We start from the raw sequence: 19,516 nt of genomic DNA, 5'->3' as shown, positions 1-19,516 counted from the left end.
GGCGGGCTCGCCGGGCGTCTAAACTTCACGCTATTTACACATATTAAGAAACAAAGGCATCAGCGTTTACTGGTTCTAAATTGAATGACTTTCTTATTAATTAGCACTCAAGTTCATATTTGCGGGTTGTATCTGTCGCTTGTGGTGCTTATTAACCCACAGGCGCGGTTCTCCCCTCCATTTAAGTGTGGGACCTGATGAGTTCTGCCGTCTTCACTCGTGGTGCCTCTTGTCCCGATAGATCGTTTTGGGATTGTCTTCTCTTATTCTCAAAACGAAAGGTTAGCCTAGTGTGCAGACAGACGGAACGACAGGATGGTTAGGTTTGGAAGGGAAAGCATCTAGTCCAACACTCATGCCAAGGCAGGGTCACCTAGAGTAGGTGACTTAGGAATATGTCCAGGTGGGTTTGGAATGTCTCCAGAGGGGACACTCCATGACTGTCCTGGGCAGCCTGTTCCAGTACTCTGCCACCCTGAATGTGAAGTTCTTCCTCCTGTTGATGTGAAACTTCTTGTGTTTTAGTTTTCATCCGTTGCTCCTCACCCTGTTGTGGGGCACCACCGAAAAGAGTTTGGCAGCATATGATGCTCACAATGCAATTACTTAATCATACCTGTTCTGCTACAGCTACTGATTAACAATTTAAAAAAAGGTTCAAAATTTAATTCAAACCTTGAGGGACTCAAATCTCGATGGGCTCAATATCATTCCCCCCTCTAAGACTATCTAAGACTATGAGATGCAGGGTTCAGTATGCCTGGGACAGCTGCCGGAGGAGAGAAGGGCACAGTGCTCCCTCCCCAGATAAACTCCTGGCTGTCAGCGCGTCAAGTGGGACTCCAGGAAGGCAGTGACCTCAAGCACTCGAGATGTGACTGCGGAGCTTGGTTGTGGCAAGGGAAAACCTCAGCAGCTGGGAACACAAGCTGCGACATGGCAGTGACAATGGTGGCCTTGAGAAAAGTGGTGAAGCAGTCAGGCATGTAATGCCTCACCGGGTCCTGTTCTCAACTCACCCTAGGGGTTGGTGCCTGAAAGTGAAAAGTGGCTTCTCTGTAGCAAAAGTTGCAAATGTCTCAATTGGCAGAAAAATGAACAGATTCTTGTGTTGTGTTAGTCATAGATCAGCTGTTCACATCACGCCTGCTTTCTGCTGACTCAGCCCAGCATGGCTCACACAAGTGAAACAGGCACTCAGCCTGCCAGGCTGGCTGGTCCAGGGACCAAAAGGGAGTATTCAGCCCTTGTGCTCATCTCCCCTGCCGCGCTCCCGCCCCAAATCCCTTTTCTCTCAGCCCCGGCTAGCTCTTGTGGGGCGAGGGCGGGCGATGGAGGCACCCTCCGCCGCTCTCAGCTGGGGTTTGGAGAGTGCCTTTGTGGGTTCCGGGCAGCGCTAGCAAGCCTCGCGGTGGTAAATGAAGAGCGGATCCTGCTGGGGGCTAAGTCCGAGTTTATTGTAGCCCAACGGGGCCAAATATCCTAGAACGGTGCCAGCCAACAGGAACAAGCACAAGGTGCTTGCACTGGCTTATAAACTGTAAGGGAGGGGTATCCAACGACCAATGGGGATAGGGATAGGGGGTGGCTCCGGGATGGGGGGATATGGTGGGGTCCAATGGGGGAAGGATATGGGGGGAGCCCCAGGTCCTCGCCCAATCACCCGGTGCCCTGAGTAGAAGCTTCTGGATGGATGGGAAGGGGCACCGAGTGATAGACAAGGCACCCGGGGGGGGTAAAATGCCTCTTTCAGGGTGATGGATAGATACTGGGAAGGCGGGAAGGGCGGACAAGGCGGGAAAACTGGGGATAAACCAAGTTGCACACGGGGGTACAAAGGAATAAACCAATACATAATACAGGGATAATAAAACATATACATAACGCAACTCCACACTCCCCGTTTCTTCTGTCCCTTGTTCCAGACAGCTAAGTCTCCAAGCCTGATATTTTCATAAGCCGCCAGGTGGTGACACCATAAAAGGAATGGTAAAAGTGCTTTTAAAATTACATATTTGTTCTCATGTAGCAGACCACGAGTTTTGCTGTAAAGCAGAAGATCACTCCATACTGAAATTATTCTGTACTAAGTACAGTCTGTCATCTCATGAATGTCTGAAGTGGAGTGGCTTAAGAGGAAAAGGTAGAGCCTGGGAAATCAGTCTTAACCACTCCTGTTACCACTGGGAGGGGCAGCTTGTCCAGTATTAAACGTTCCTGAATGTGATCCAAAGATGCTGTGGCAACAGCAGCCAGGCCTGCACAGGCATAAGGAAGGGGGTGATGGAGTTGTCCTCATTCTGCTGATTCCAGTCACCTTCAGTGGGGCCCAAGTGGGTATCCTTTGGAGCTCTGCCAGATTGCTTCTGCTACAAACTTTGCTGTAGTCACAAAATGTGACTATATGTTATATAGTCTCTAATTTATATATAGTCATACAACTTATGTTAACAGTTTCTAGCACCCATGCACTGAGTAAATCCCCAGCTCAATCAAAACCAAGTTGCAATTGACTTGATTTTACATTTAAAAAAGATATTTTTATCCTACAATGAATACAAAAATTAGGCAATCATGCCATACTCATATCTGGGTGCATTAATTCCTCAGTGCTTGTTTTCCCTCAAGGCTTTATTGCCCACATTTACTTGTGAGCATTTTGGTCTCTTAGCTTGAGTTAGCCTTGCACTGGGCACATTTCCTGTTCAGTGAAAATCTCCTCCCTCATAATCTCACATTCTGATCAGTCTTAAGATATACTCCTAACTCTGGGCAGTTTCCAATATCAAGACCTTCATAGTTAGCCTACACATCATTACATGCCTGCTTATATATGGAAGATGGAAGCCATCAATACCTTCCAGCGTAACACTCATAAACACAGAAAGGGTGTGAACAGGGAAGGGCAAAAACTGCAGCTATGAGATCACAGTTCTACTTTAGAGCCCCAGTGACCTTTAGATGGCTGTTGCTTAATGAAGAGAATGACTGGGACTTTGCATTTCTGAACGTCCATCAACACAGCAGAGGAACTTTTTACTTTGTCTTAAAACAAGTTTCCAGAACTTCAAACAAATAATTTGCTTCTTTCCCACAGAGCTCTTAATAAATCAGTACTCCTGAAGGCTTTATCCTGATTATTACAATTACATTGTTATAAGTAGTAATGACTTGTCTCCTTGTTACCTATGTCTAGCCAAGTACAATTTCCCAATTTAAAGATGAGGAAGCCACAGTCAGTTTTTATCAGTAGAGGGGGCATAATCTACATCCTCTGACTCAGAGTCCTGTGCTTTAAACAACAGACCATACTTCCTTCTTCAACAGATTTATGATAGTATCTAAGGGAACCACTTTAACACAGGTTCCCCTAAAATGTTTGAACTCATGCAGCATAAACACATTATAGCCACATTTAAGTGTTACCATGGTCACTGATTCCATTTTAGTGTGGGCATTAGATGTCCCCAGCTTTCCTCTTTTTCCTTAATAACCATTTTTATGCTGTAGAGTTTGATCATGCTGCCTTATTCATAGCGTATGAATTGCCCTGTAGCAATTGCGCTAATTGGCAAAGAGATGCTATAGCAAACAAATCAAAATTCAGAAGAGAAAGTGATAAGTTGCTAATTTAATTTAATTTGATGGTCCTCTTGCCTAAAGTTTTACTTTATCACTCAGATCCAATCCCATTTTAACACTCATAACATCATCTTTTGGTGAGATAGAGTAAGGACTAAGCATTTTATCACCATTATCTTTTGACCATGAGTTTCAGGAGTGGTTATCATCATATACCAAAATGAGGGAATGCAGAAAAAAATGTATCTATCTGATTTGATCTGGCTAACCCATATAGTTTTACTATCCATTTAGAAGAAATTGTAAAAATATTATGGCCTATGAATTAATTTTCTTCTTAGCAACCCATAATCAAAAGCATGAGGAAAACTTCCTATTATTTCCTTCAAATTTGACACTCCTTTAATCTTTGTTTCAAAATTTAGAGGCATTATTAATTCTAATTTCCTCATTTTTAATTTGTGCTTATGAAAGTTTTGTATTCCTCATATGTGAGGAGGGACTTGTACCAGGAGATACATTCATTGATAGCGAGCTCAGGTGGGCAGGGCCGTGCTTATCTGTGGGCTTGTAGAGCTGCAATCACAAGAATGCTCAGTATGTCATCCTACCCCTGTTCCGATGCTAAATAAGAAAAACACATCCTCAGTCTACATTCCAGAAGTGATACAAGTCAGGATAAAGAAGTGAGAGGCTGGAGAAGTGGGAAAACATGTCTAAGTCAATACTGTTGGAGCACTTAGTGTAATTGTAGCAATTACAACCAAGTTGCCTTTCAGCCACAAGCTAAAGATAGTGACTGTATCTGATTTTTGCTTAACGAGAGGGTGCTGGCAGAATGGTCTAGAATGAGAAGAGCATCACATTCTTAATGCCTCAGAAAAGAACATTGAAGATGTTTATAGAAAGTTATTTGCCAGGCCTGGAAAATGTTGACCTAGGTAAATAATTTTACCTGCTGCATTTCTCAGCATGAGCTGGTGATGTGCACTTGCAACACAGAAAGCCAACCTCATCTTGAGCTGCATCAAAACCAGCCTCAAGCTGGCAAGGCAAGGGAGGGAATTCTGACCCCCTACTCTTCTCTGGTGAGACCCCACCTGGAGTGCTGCATCCAGCTATGAGGCTCCCAAAATAAGAAAGTCATGTACCTGTTGGAGCAAATCCAGAGGAGACCACAAAGATGATGAGAAGGCTGGAGCACCTCTCCTATGAAGACAGGCTGAGAGAGTTGGTTAATTCATCCTGGAGAAGAAAAGGCTTCACGGAGACCTTAGAGCACTCTTGGTACCTAAAGGGGGCTACAAGAGAGATGGAGAAGGACATTCAACAAGGGCAGAGAGTGATAGTACAAGGGGTAATAGCTTTAAACTGACAGAGATATATATGCTGACAATATAGAGAGTAGGTTTAGATTAAATATTAGGAAAAAATTCTTTATGTGTGATGAGACATTAGAACAGGTTGCCCAGAGAAGCTGTGGATGCACCATCCCTGGCAGCGTTCAAGGTCAGGTTGAACAGGGCTTTGTGCAGCCTGGTCTTGTGGAACGTGTCCTGGTTCATGACAGGGGACTAGAACTAGATCAGTTTTAAGGTCCCTTCCAACCCAAACTGTTATATGATTCCATGATGATTGTAGATGAACTAGAGCCAAGCAAACAGGGATACAACCAGCATTTTCAATATTTGTAATATTTTCTTGTAAATGCTTACAAGAATATTAGCCATTAGGTCAACTACAGCACAGCCTAGAATTTTCCTCAAGTCTCAGCAGGATTTAGAAATATTCTATATTGCTTATCCCATAATGATAGAGCCTGTGCTTGTTAATCATATACCACAGAAACAAAAAAACAGATCTTCACTTTCTCACATAATGGTTTGTAGTAGTGGGCCTTCATATTAAGCACCATGGCATTGCTAGTGTGTTTTCATATATCCTATTAAAAATGTTATTCTTTTTACTGCTTAGACTATTCATATCAATGTAGTTCTAGAAGATTTACAAAGCAGAAGAGTTTGTGGAACACAATGGCAGCTTCTAGTTCAGTAGGAAATAGCTGAAATGCTGTTAAAACATGTTTCCCAAAAGCTGAAGATCATAATTAGTTCAAGATCTCTGAATACAAATATGAAATGTTTTTTCACAATGTATTGCATAAAACTGCTTTTAATTAGCTATGTTACCGTAGTACTGTATGTTAGCATGTGGTCATGCTCTACCTCCAGATACACAAGAGCGAATGATTACAGAGGTAATTGTCCTGAAAGAAAGCAAACCATAAATACGCAGTGCTATAGATTTACTGATACAAGTCAGGTGAGTAGAAGGCCCCAAAATGGCCAGTTCTACTCTGAATGCGAGCATTTGTGAGGATATAAGTTTACACCCTGTTTCCCATCTATTGGTAATGGGACAACGATGCATAAGAAGAAGTGGACTTAATACAGAATATCAGTGTAATTTAATTCTGGGCAGATTATACTGATTACAGCTATTTACTGAAACATTGTGTATAAGTTTATGAAAAATCCAGAGTCATGCATGAATGACTATAACTTATAATTTATTTAACTTATATTTTGGCATGAAAAATCTGTAATCAACAGATTTAATTGCAAGGTTTGTGGTGGGCTGTTAGAAAAAAGTTCAGAGCCTTCTAGGTTGGCTGGGGCTTTCAGCAACCGGTTCTAGTGGAAGGTGTCCCTGCCTATGTCAGGGGTCTTGGAACAAGATGATCTTTAAGGTCTCTTCCAACCCAAACCATTCTAGGACTCTATAATTCTGAGTTTGTTGAGATGAAGAAAACGTTTGCTCTACTTTTGTTCAGTGTTGAACCACTAATATTACTTACTAAATCATTAATTCTACTTTACATACATAAATTATGGAGTTTTAAACTATTTTTACCCTTAAGAATGGAAAACAAAGGACCTGCTATATTGCATTAAAAGAAGTTGAAAAATCAAACATCTGCTTTTTGTGATAATGGAATAAATTTTCCCTTACTCTGCACTTATTCTTGCTATGAACATTTCCTTGAAGTGTCATAGGATTTCAGAAGTCCCAAAAGGAGATGGGTAGTGTTCTAATGTTATCACATCTTTAATTAAATGTTTAAAGAAGAAAGGATTAATGACCTTGAAACAGAAGAGTTTTGCAATATAGCCTTCCCCTAACTATGCTGTGTTTTATTTCCTCTAATTTTAAAATAATAAATGTCTGAACCTAAGTATGTGATTCTTTATTCATTCTGGAAGAGGGAAGGATTTTTTTTTGTTTTACAAAGTGCTCTTACAAGCTTTGATTAAGCTAGCCATTAAGAGCTGAAAGTCACAAAGTTTTCACTTAAATTCTGTATTAGAATATATATAAATAATGCAAACATCAATAGTGGAAAATAGCAAAATAGTTTAAAGATACTTGGGTAACTTTGAATCTCTTAATTATTGCATATTAGGGTATACCTAAAGTAACAGCTTCAGTTTATTCACTTTAAAACATTGCTTGCTTTATTTAAAGCATTGTATTTAATATTTTATAAAGAATTTTGTTCAACTATGTCATCCATTCAATCCAAGTACTTTTTGAACCAAAGGACAGCGTAGCCTTCAAAGATGAAGAAATTAATATTTGTCCTTTGTTGGTATTTTACAATATATAATTAAATTTTTATTAGCTTTGTCTGTATATTCAATGCAAGAAAAACACCTTTCCCTGTTTATTACACTACAATTACAAGGCTTGGCTTGAAAACTGTATAATTGTATACAGTTTTTTTTATACAGTATTGTATGCTTGAAAACTTGTATAATTTAAACACTGCTAGGTATACTACACTGAAGATATGGAAGAAATTAAACTGGGTTTAATTTTGGAAGATACTTTCTATGTCATCATTGATGTAGCAGATACTTTCATTGTGTTTTCTATTCTGAAATAGCTTATAAAATATTCAAATAGAAACAATTTTACTTAGTTTGCAAGATGTCTGGATGGAGGTAGGGAATTAAGTAGTCAGTCATTATGCAGAATAATGCTTGCTAGTAGAGAGACATCATTTCTTGCTACATGGAACAAGCAGGACAATAAAAAAGATCCCAACAGAAGTACCTCAACTTGGTAAATTTCCCTAAAAGACACTGCTGAAATTCTGTTCTGTCATTTAACTGATGCCTTGTATAGCAAGAGAGATTCACACCACTAAGTAATCCTCTCTATTGGCAGTGAAGTTTTTATTTTCAGCATCTTAGATGGGAAAGTTTCTGTTCAATTATCTAGAACTCCTTTACTACACAAAACAGTGGGTTTTGAGAAGACAGTAAAATAAACTTTTTCCCTCTTATGCGCTCTGTGCTTGTGCTCCAATGGAGATAATCATGTGTGGGGTGGGAAGCATCTGTCCTTTGGTTGAAGGTGTGTGCCTCTACTCCTGTGCCTGTAGCAGTGGCTGCCCAAAGAGGCAGCTCATCTCTTCGGTCACTGCCAGGTGATTTGCCACCTACTCACTAATCCAGATTCGGAATGTGCTCTTCCCACTCATTAAAGGGTGTGAGGAGTTTTGAACCAAGGTGAACGGAAAGCCAGACATACTTTTGAGCACGCTTGTGTGGGTCAATCATCCATATATCCCCATCTGAGCATATTGCCGCTGTCACTGTGCATGTGGAATCTATTCTGTGAAAGCACCTTGCAGCCAGGAGAAGGAATTTGACATTCTGCTCTGGACAGAACAGAATCACTCTGCTGGAAGGTACCAGGAGATGACAACATGGGCCAAGGCCTAATTTTAGGTTCAAGGGTGATGACGAGCATGTAAGGAGGAAAGCAAGGATGTGATTTAAAAGCTGTCAATTCAAAGTTTCTCCTTCTAATGTGAGAATTGAATGAATCATTCCCCAGGACCATAGTCCAGGAAGCACAGCTGTGGTCCTTATTCTCTGGAAACAACACACTCCAGTCTGAGACCTTACAAAAAATTGGAAGATCAAACATAGAATGGAAGACCCTGAGCTCAGTGTTTTTTCATGGTCCATACAGGGATGAGTTTATGACTTTTCCTATTTTAAGACACCTCCTTAACATACATACTGATGGGTTTACAAAGAGCCACATCTAATAACTTCATGTCCTGCTGCTACACATGCCAAATATAATGAATAGCAACAAAGTGCCTGTGTTAAATAATGTGACAAATGCCAGTACACAGACAGCTCTTTTGAAAAAATTTGGTTTGACCACAAAAATCTGGGGATAAAGAAAGGGCAACAGGATTTACTGACCACACTGTCAGAGGATTCCTCCTAAAAATACTTGCTTCGCAATGTTCAAAGGAGAAATTACAGACAGACTTGTACTAGTGCAATCTACAAAAAAATAAGATGCAAAAAATGTTGTTTAGTCTGCTATTTCATTCTTCTCCTGACTGTATAGAAATGTATGTGGGGAAACCAGGCAACAAAACACAGCATTAGTAGTGTGATTTTAAACAAAAAATGGAAGGAAAGAATGAGTTGATGAATGAAATTTTCACAATACTTGCCTTTTTCTAATTTTTTTTTACATGAGGGGAGATAACTGTGGCTCACATTGTTTCTCATTGTTGTAGGACATCCGCAGGGCCTCCCATTGTCTGACTCAGACATTAAAGAGGAGAGTTTGAGAGACACTGGATGAGCCAGTTTGACGGTATGACACCGCACTTCAGTCAACACCTTTGTAAAAGTTACATAAATCAGGGCAGATTTCAGTGTACCATTTGTCATATATGATTCATCCTGGCATAAAGTAGCTGGACAGGGTTTGACTAATGCTAGTATGTAAGCCTTACACTAAGGAATATATTATGCAAATTATATTTTAGAAGCTCATGAGTTTATCCCTAATATTTACTTCATGGATTCCCTCTGCAGGTCCAGAAAGTTCTTGGTGTCACAAACACAGACTGAAATTTTTGTAATGAGTTCCTTAAGTAGAATTTCCTTCTGTAGAATCCAACATTCAGCTGATTTGTACATGCAATTTTCATTCAGGCTGATGTATAAACTACAGTGTTGCATTCCTTTCAATTAGGCCTAGGTAGGCCTAGGTACTTAGCACTGTTTCCTCTCCTCTCAGATACATATGTCAGGTGGTGACATACACAAATAAGATAATTCAAGGAATATGAGATTGATTACTCCTACTTCCAATATTATGTTTAAATGAATGCTGAATCACTATCCACTCTCTTGCAAGCACTGACAAGGCTTATCAGCAGTTATTTTGACAATCAGCTGGCATTACCTCCAACTTACTTAGCTAGGAATTTGACTATGACTAGGCAGAAGGACATTAAATTGCCCTTGGAATCACTCTAGGATAGTAAGTAAATTTCACAAAGTCAAAATCAAAGGCTAACCAATTCTCTACAGGTACAATCCTTCATGGTTCTGTAACTGTGATAACACCAGATGTGCATGTGTCTGTCTACTTTCAGGCTTCTGGTCTTGTGTATCCTTTCTGTACCCCTCTGTCTACATGCACGTATAGCATCTGCTTCCTCCACTTTTCACAGGCTTCAAAGAATGTACTTTGGATTGGTTAGCTGGATGTGAGTCACCATAGCTGGTCAATTCATTTTCCCATGGTGTGTTTTGTTCCACCTCATGCATGTCAGTTTTTCCATTTTGATCTTACCAGTATTACCTGCTTGGCATGGTAATACTTTTATCAGTGCCTGTTTGCAGGGATGAAGCAGCTAAAGAATTTTTGCTCTACCATGCAGATGATTCAATATGACTTTTCATTCAATACACCTAGTGTTTATATGCTAATTCTTTAAATATTACATTTTATTGACCAGAAATGTATGCAGTGATTCAATGGTATCTTTCTTCTTCTGTATAAAACTCATATATAAGGTCTAAATACATGCACATCAAAGTAAATGCCAAAAAAACCAGCTGAGTAAGAGATGAGAAATTTTACTTGAGATATATTATTTGTTAAGAGCAAAGGTAAAAACTGAAGATGAAAATTTAAGGCTCACCAACATTTTTTTCAGGAGTGCTATAGTTGCACCCAGTCATCTCCACTCTTGGGCTGTGACAGTTTGCTGACACCGTATTTTATCACTGACAAACAAAAAGGTTGCATCAGCTCATTTCCTCTCCTGTGCCCTCCCTTGCTCACATGGAACAATAAACCATATTTGAGAATGGCATATTAACCAGATTATATGCATGGAAATGTATAAATTAAGAATGGCTACTCTATAGGAAATAGGAAAGGGGATACTGTAAAGAATAGAGGGCTGTAGGCAATTATTGGAAGCTGACGTGACGACACAATACTTTCAAAAAAATGGTTTAGGGTGTCTTGATGGGAGGATGAGTGTTAAAATTTAGAGCTTTTGGATGTTCAATGAGGGACATAAGGAGCATGGTTTTACTTGCCATAATACCTAATAAATAAGCATAGATGTATGCAAGAGTCTTTGCAAAATTTAGGAACACTTTGTTAAGTTAGATAATAATTGAAGCAATTATATATTAATAGACCTATCATAAACATACCAGAGAAGTTATTTGCCAGAAGATAAGTAAATGCTAGACCCAGCAAGAGAACCAGGGGTTTCTTTTGCAGTAGAATTTTTTACCATATTGTGGACATTAGCTGTCCCTGACTTTCCTTTTCTACTTTTCTTCACATTCTACCTGTGCCAGAAGAGGTCTTCCAAAAATTAAAAAAAAAAGAAAGAAAAGAAATTGCAAGACTGGTAATATTTGCTAAAGATCTTTCCATGTTTGAGCCAGCATGAGAGCTGTCTGGGGTGTGGCCAGAATGTTCTTCAGTACCTGTCATGCAGAAAGCTGAGAAGTCCTATGGGAAACACAGCAATTATGGTACAAGTTAGGGCAACTCTTAGGGTAGCTGGAATTTTTCCAGGAACCAAACTGGCCTGTGGCAACTTTGGAATGGAGATAAATAGCTATTCCTTCCATTTGTTTTCTGCTCTATACTACACCTGAAGGGAACTAAGCTGTCTGACACTGCCTCACTTCTGCAGTGTTCTCAATATTACGGTGCTGCAGAGGAAGGACACAAGTGCATGAAATAGTGCACAAACAAACAAACAAAAAAAAAATTCTGTCTAAAGCACCATATAACTGTAAAGAGCTAACAGATGAAAATAGGTGGAAATGCACAAGGTCACTTATTTAATGTGCAGTGCAGAGATTCCTGAGATAGCCCCAGCAGAAGTACTCAGAGCAAAAGCCTCTAGAAGCACTGCAAGCCAGTTAGCTCTGCATCACAGCACAGAGGCAGCTGTCACATCATTGTCACTGTACAACACACAACGTTGTCACCATCAAAGGGAAGAATGCTCTTTTCTCCTTCTAACTTAAAAACTACTTTTTAGGAAGGAATGAAAAAAATTTTAAAAATAATTTCCATGGGAATCACGTTTCTACCATTACCCCCAGCTTTGCCTAAATAAATAGGGAATACTGATAAAAATGATAGGGAGCTCATTTTCTTCTAGCCACAAGATAAAGCTAAAAGTAATAATATTCATGCCATGGTTTTGACTTATTTCCCAAGAGGAGTAGTGTATCTCTTGAATCTACTACCAGCTGCAAATGCCATGCTGATAAAATTAATCTCTCAGAGCGAAAAGATTACACTGTACAAAGCTGCTGTGTAATTTAATATTGGATTTTCTCCTTGTTGCAGGATTAGCTCTCTTTTTATGATTACTGACACATAAAATAAAGAACTAAAATTAAGTCAGATTTTATCATATAATGGACATTTATCAGAGTGGGAGAAGAACAGGGTTCATAAAACCAGCAGCTAGTTAGTGGCTATGGAAAGAAAGTAAATCTGCAATTAAACTATAGTGGTGGTACATTAAATAGGAGTGAGTAATGGTAGCTGAACTTAATTACAGCTGGAAATATTTGAAGTAGCTGGAACAATTTTATACTGAAACTATATGAAGTGCTTTGGCTTGATTGCTCTCAGAAGGCCCATTGCTGTACAACCCTTCAGGCAAAACATCTGCTGAGATCTATATGCTTATAAGGAGAGATTACAGACACATTTTAAAGCTGATAAAGATTGGATTCGAGCAACAATTATATAGTTATTGCCCTGTTCTGTGAAATATAATTTGAATCATCTTTCCTCTTTGTGGAAAAATATTGTTTGGATAAGCCATTCACATGGACTACTGGACACAGTTATGGCTCAGGGAAACTTATTGTGATAATTGTGTTCTTGGCTTTTCATGTAACAGCCATGTCTCAGCATGGAAGGTAGAGTATATTTAAAGCTAATATTTCTGACAGAGGTTTTTTGATCTCAGTGTATTTCCATACTAGACTGTACACTGCCTGAGGCCAGAACCCCTGACTGTACATCATCAATTATTTATGCACACTCTGAGGCAGGGAGGACAACCTCAGCAAGGCAGCAGAGGATGCTCCCCACTTGTCCAACAGTGCATGCGCGGGGGAGGTTGGCCCTGCTGCAAGGACAGCGACAGGGCCACACCACAGCCTGCACCACCAGCGCCCACCTTCACCTGCCACACGCTTCTTCAGGTGTCCTTGCAGCACAGGTGGGCTATTGAGCTGTCCTGTTTGCTAGGCTGGCTACATGGCAAGAAGGCACAGGAGAGGAGGTCACGCTCCAGCTCCAGAAGGTCCAAGTGCTTGGTGACTGTTGGAGCCAAAGTCTGCCCTGCACCTACAGTGACGAGCACAAAGCAATGTTGGTAGCAGACAAATACAGCCACAGCAGCTATATATGTTTTCACTTTGGCCTTCACCTGCAGCTGCAGATCTTCCTCCAGCAATGCCAGCTGAACACCAGACCCTGGGATGCCAAGCCCTGCCTAGCAAGACTCTGGAGCTGACTGTGACAGGCTCTGGCTACAACTTATGCTAATGAGAACAGGAAAAGTATTTTGTATTGAACAACATTCCTTGAATAAAGCTCCTGGCCTGGCCAGGAATATGGTCACATAGCCATACAAATACTGTTCTTCCTGCAACACTGCCTTGAAGGCAGCTTTTGGTCTGCATCTTGAAACATGCATCTTGAAACTCATCAGGTTTCACAAATGTGCACTCAAAAATGCTTTCAAAGCCAAAAGGTCTGATTTCTCTTTCTGATATAAGAGCATATACATAGCATATCCCTATGTATGGACATCCCTGTAGGCATGCTGCAGCCAGCAGTGTGAACATGGATAGAGTAACATCAAATGGAGTATACACATAGCCAGAGTATCTGCTTCATTCCCTAGGCTCAAGTTAGCACTTCTTGAAGCAGCCTCAAGATATCGATTACATTGCATCAAAGAAGGAGAATGTTGCTGGTCTAATCTGACCCTGTGAATCCCGGAGAGCACAGTCATCGTGGAACTCCCAGGATCCCAGGGAAAAGAAAGTAGTGCTACAAAATGTGAGAAATGTCTGAAGTTTTCTAAAAGTATTTTCTGTTAGCAAAATCTGATTGATTAAAGTGTTTGCTTGAAGAAGTAAGGTGGATGATTGGAAAACAATTTAACCATATATGCTTAAAAAAAATAAGGTTGGGAGAAGAAAACATTTTCTGTTTAAGTATGCCTCATTTTTTTTTTTTTCAAGTATACATATAACTGGATGCTAGTTTTGAAAATTTCAACATTCCCCAGGATTGCTTTCATAAATATGAGGAATTGTAGGCATTGCCAAGATGTGCTTCATTCCTATTTTTGGGCATACTTCAGAAGTTCATACTTGAGCAACTCACTGCACTCAAGGGATGTTCTGCTTAGGTAAGAACTGACATTAAGCCTCATCATAACAGGATTTTCTGGATTTTTGAATCTCAATGAAAGTCTGCAGCTAAAGTTTTGAAACTAGTCCTTAGACTTCAAATGGGTCTACAGCAAAGCCACAGAGATGAATAAAAGTGAATTGTAGGTGAAAAATCAGATTTTATGTTGAAATTTTAGATGTTGTCATTCAGGTCCATCTCAAATCCACAGTTTGGATGGACTGGTTCTATTGCTCTTACTCCTCCTTTGCCATGTACCTTTGTGACAGAAATGGGATAGAAGTTCTACATTCAAATGTTTAAAGCATTTAAGGCAAAAGAACATTGCCACTTTCATACACATAAAGAAATATGTATTTTACACTTCAGAAAATAAGAGAGTATATACAGAGCTAAGAAACTACTCTATTTTAATTGCAAGCAAGAAGTCAGAGACCACAAATTGCCATTAAATCCACAGTATGAGGATCCTTGAGTGCATTCCCTCAGCACAGGGCTGACTGACTGCCTGTGCTGGAAGCCAGCACTGATGTGGTATAGCTGCACAAGCTTGGATGGCCTGGCTGTGAAAAGCCGATGGGTGAGAAAGAGCTGTGAGAAGCCCCTTTGGAGGCCTCCATGCTTCACTTGGGAGCAATGCTTCAGCTCTATCTGTTGCCCTCAGCAGAGGTACATGGTGTGCCCAAGTCAGACACCTGTCTTGACCTGGAACCTGCTTTGTGACCAGTGTGGCAGCCCGCAGCTGCTGGCTGACCCTGGCACTGCCAGGGGACAGCTCTGCTCACCTTGCTCCAGCACAGGGCTCAGTGGGACCCCTACTCCAGCTTGCCCAGCTGGTGGCTTTCCTTCCCTTACAAAGAGCCTGCTCTGGCTGCACTTCTTGCTGCAGTGATCCCTGTGCCATTCACAGGATTTGGCATGAACCTGCAAGAGAATCCATCTGCCTGATACCAAGATCCTTGAATAAAAGTTACATTGTCAAGACCTAAGAACAAAGAACATTGTTTTATTAAAAAACCCACAAGCTACTAAACTGGTCACTAAATGGATATTATTTTAGTAGAGGTTGCACAGTTTTTTCCTTCCAAAAGGCTCTGGCTGTAGATTGTCATTTAAACTAGTTTAAAATGAGCCAAAATGTTTAATGTAAGCAGGTATCTAAACTGAACAAACTAAAAGTCTGGTTATAGATGACTTTTTTAGCTAGTCACCCTCACTTCTATACATTCTTGATTTGCTATGAGTGTCTCGTATGACAACTATTAGAGTCAACACAGGGCATGGTTCAGACATCCACTGCAAAGATAGGTGTGTACCATGCTGGGGGTGGTAGGGCTGTCCCTCTGCTGTCATATGCTTGCCCACTTATGCACAGGGTGTATGTTCTGGAAAATCCATAGCACAGGGTATGTTTGTGTGCAGAAACACTTGTAGGCAGAAATTTTGATTTCAATAGGAATTTACTACTAAATAGGCTAGTTATTGTCTTTAAATGCTGGCAATGAATACAAGAATGTCTCTACGATGACTCATGCAATATTGAAAAAAAAAAAGCAAATTCATAATTGAGACATCACAGACATCATCATTACTCAGTCAAACACAGATTAAAAAGAGTCCACTGTACTGCCACAAATTTGCATGATATTACTTGGGATTTTATATTTTGAAAAAGCTATAGTGTTTCCTATATTGTAACATTTTTATTGATTCATCTTTAGTGAAATAGCCCCCAAGACCTGTGCAGTGTGGATAACTGAGTTCTCTCAGTGGAAAAATAGAGCCTCTAAAAGGGGAACAAACCCCCTATTCATAATCTGACTCCAAGAAATTTTGTTTCTTCAAAGTGCCTGTGTTTCCAATCTGTACATTCACTTCTCTAACCATTTCCCTTCTAGAATGTAGAAATGATAAAGTACCTACTTTTTAATAAAATATCAATAAACTGACACCTAAGCATTGGCTTATGGAAGTTCTATCTGCAACGTAATAGATTAGGGCAAATGAATATCAAATTCCTTATATGGGTTTGTAGAAAGGTATCCGCTAACAGCAAGTAATTTAAAATCATAGCATCATTTAGGATGGAAAAGAATGTTAAGATCATCAAGTGCAATCATTAACTCAGCACTGTCAAGTTCACTACTAAAATTAGTGGCTATAGGATTTATTTGGAAGTTAACGGAAAATCTACATAGGTTCAATAAATGCCAAAGAAAAGTTTGGAGGCTGCTATGAATAATTATTTGAAACACAGTGGGTTTATAATTAAGTTTGTGCATATATGTTTATATAACAATTTCTCTTTTAAGTTCTAACAATTATACTACATTTTAACAATTACACTACAGTTTAAGAAAATTTTTCTATTACTTTAAGTAATTATTACTTATTTCCACATGCTTTCTTTAAGAGATCCCATCCATACACATCACATCAGTACTTCATCCTTTATGCAAATAAACAAACAACAACAACAAAAAAAAAAAATCAAGAGAAATCCCTGATACTGGTCAGTCTTAGGAACTGAATCCAGCCTTATTTTTCAAAAATTGTGTGATTTTGAGCTGCTTGGACTCATGCGGTTTTGTTACTTGTGTCCCAGTTAGATAACCTTTAGAAGTGATTACAAGCTCTATTTTCTTGACAGGGCGATCTATTTATTGATCATTAATATACCACGAATTCAAGTACTTGTAATTTAAACAGTTCAATTCAGAACCCACGTACACAAAAGCAATCTTCCTGTCTTTCCCCTTAATCTGCCTCACTTTTCCTACTATTTTACTCAACTTCCATTGCTATTATTTTCAGAGCTGCATTTACAGCTATTTATCTCATTCAAATATTCGTTCTAAAGTGTATAATTTTACATATAATTTTATTTTTTTTTTTTTTTTCTCCCACCTAGCGGATTTGTACAGGCTATCACTTTAGCCGTAGGAAAACAGGGAGAATTGGTGCACTCTGTGCATCCTTGGAAGCAGCCCTCGCTCACACGGCCAAAAGGCTGTGACTCAGCATCTCTCGCAGCAGACACAAAGAGCCGGCTGCAGCGGCCCCAGCGCCGTGTGCGAGGGTTTGCAGAGCTTGTGGCTTTGGCCCGTGATGCAGAATGGGTGACAGTTCTGAGCCAAAAATTAATTTAATAAAAACACACCCTTCTACACAGATCCATAACAGTGGGTATTTGGTCAAAGCTGCTGATGGCCCTAGGAAGTACAGTCTGTTTTAAACAGCAGGCTCGGCAGCACCAGATACAAGAGACCCTAAACTATTCTAGAGAAGAACAGTAATTTACTCTTTTCAGGGAAAAAAAAAAAAAAAAAAAAAAAATTCATGACAATTTTTTCCCATAAAATACAGATGAATACTTACATTTCTTCCATATGTATACTCATTCAAATAAATTCCCCCCAAAATAAAAAAATTATATTTGCATCCATACAAAACAGTAGGTTTCTATGTGAGAAGGGCGGAGAGCCAAAAAAAAAAAAAAAAAAAAAAAAAAAGAAAAGAAAAGATCTGCAACAACTGCAAGCTTGGCTCCTCTCTTCTGCTGCACAGCGTTATCAATAATAGATATGGCAGGCAAAGTTCCAGCCTCATGCCTTCGGTCGGGAATACTTGGTCGGGAATCTCCTCAGAGGAGAGTTCACCACGTGAGGGAGCTCTCAAGCAGCCAGACAACTTCAGCAAATTCCAGCGGAAAAACACGCCAGAATCAGGCAACAGCCAAAAAAATTCCGTCTGCCTAATCCCAACATGTAAATCCCTACAATTCTTTATGGAAAATAAGCAATTTTAAACTATATGTATATAAATGCATCTGTATGCGTTAAACCACATGTATGTTCAGAAAATGTTACCATTTGAGAAAGACCCCTGCAATTTCTTACCTGAGAAAACCTTCCTTGGATCAATACTGCTGATGTAGGAGTTCCATGAGTAGTTAATTGCTGCTGAGTCTGTCCTATTTATAGAAGGACTTGCATTACAGAAATAAAACCAAGCCCAACTAGAGACCAACGAATGAAATATATGTGTGTCTCTCTTCCCCTTTGCATTCCCATGCAGTGAGAAGTGTGCTGCTTTGTGTAAAGGGGGGCAGAGTCTGGCATTGCACTAGTGCTACTAGGATGAGTATCGCTGTTCTGCCTGGTTTGGAGAGTTGTTTCCATGTAAAGAGAAAGATTCCATTCTGCCTTTTTTTTCATAATCTTCAGTGCATTCACTGTATTGCAATCTTCCTGCAGATAATGAAAATACCATGATTTGTTTTGCAAGAACAGAGATTTTGCCATTCCAAGGCCAAAATGCACCCAGCTACATGTCCCTTGATACTGCTCTGCAGTACACTGCGTGCTCACCAGCTTTTAATTTTCAGGTCAGATGACACAAGTAGTTTGGATCTTCTTCTCGTTCTTTCATGCTGCTGTTACAAAGAGTAGCATTACAATACAAAGGTAATTGCATCTACATTGAAATAGTTCTCACAGGTAATTTAACTATAAGTTTAATTTATTAAGTTTAAAAATTTAGAAAATTTTATATCAATAGATCATTGCATTCCAGATTTTTTCCAACATGACATAAAATCATTATACAGCAATTAAGGTCTTACACAGACCACTGGCATACTATATTCCTCCACAGAAATTTAAAGATAGAAAATCCTAATTGATAAAAGTCTAGCAAATAACCTGCTGCACAAAACAAATACAAACCTTTGCTTGGCAAACTACAGTCAAATTCTTCTATTCAAAAATCTTCTAAAGACAAGTATCTCTGTTGCTGTGTAAAAAAGGCATAAAGGATGCTAAATTATGCACCAGTGCTTTGATTAACTATATAAGGCATGGTAGACAAACATAATGAAAGAGAGGTTGTCACTTACATGTTAACTCTTGACACTATTTTTTTATTACCTGTAATTTTAATTTGTTCTTCTTTCTCTGTATCACATGAATCAAGAATATTAGCAAATTACTCATAAAAGATTTATCAAGGTGAAGTATCTAACTGCAGTGTCTACATATTTGTTAAAACATATTTGACAATAAGGAACAAATTAATGCCTTGGAGTAATCCAGTAATCAGGCATCAGACTGATCTCCCC

At 39.5% G+C, this 19,516-nt stretch overlaps 1 long non-coding RNA gene across 1 annotated transcript; it reads right to left on the bottom strand.

The window, feature by feature from the left end:
- Positions 1 to 52: 52 nt before the first annotated feature.
- LOC144248912 (uncharacterized) lies at positions 53 to 17,880 on the bottom strand. Its single transcript, XR_013342087.1, has 4 exons — positions 17,776 to 17,880; positions 15,183 to 15,321; positions 4,734 to 4,883; positions 53 to 287 (listed from the first exon to the last, which is right to left on the bottom strand). It is a non-coding gene; the product is annotated as an uncharacterized LOC144248912 (long non-coding RNA).
- Between the last annotated feature and the right edge of the window lie 1,636 nt (positions 17,881 to 19,516).

This window comes from Lonchura striata, chromosome 1 (assembly GCF_046129695.1).
Source record: "Lonchura striata isolate bLonStr1 chromosome 1, bLonStr1.mat, whole genome shotgun sequence".
In the NCBI taxonomy this organism is placed as follows: Eukaryota; Metazoa; Chordata; class Aves; order Passeriformes; family Estrildidae; genus Lonchura; species Lonchura striata.
This window is presented reverse-complemented; position numbering and strand designations above follow the sequence as displayed.